This window comes from Oxyura jamaicensis, chromosome 1 (genome assembly GCF_011077185.1).
Source record: "Oxyura jamaicensis isolate SHBP4307 breed ruddy duck chromosome 1, BPBGC_Ojam_1.0, whole genome shotgun sequence".
In the NCBI taxonomy this organism is placed as follows: Eukaryota; Metazoa; Chordata; class Aves; order Anseriformes; family Anatidae; genus Oxyura; species Oxyura jamaicensis.
In genome coordinates this window covers 121,812,443-121,812,761 of record NC_048893.1, presented here as the reverse complement: position 1 = coordinate 121,812,761, position 319 = coordinate 121,812,443, and positions in this window count along the sequence as shown.

Here is a 319-nt window from a genome sequence, read left to right as displayed (position 1 = left end):
CGGGGGCCGGGGCCGGGGCCGGGGCCGGGGCCGGTCTCGGTCTCTTCCCGTGGCAGTGCGGACCTTCTTTTCAGCCTCGCACCCAAATACGCGACCGTTCCTCAGCGTAATTTAGCCTTTTTGTATCTTAACTAAAAGCGTTAGTCTCTGCTAGCGGAACTTAACCGCTTTAGTTTCATGCTTAAATACGTTAATTTCGTCAGTGAAGCTTGATGATGGTTGCGAAGGGCTTCTGAGCCTGCTCCCCTCCCTGCTGGGGTGTAGCTGCACGCCCTGTGCTGCCCCCTTTCCCCTCCTGTGCTGCCCCCTTTCCCCTCCT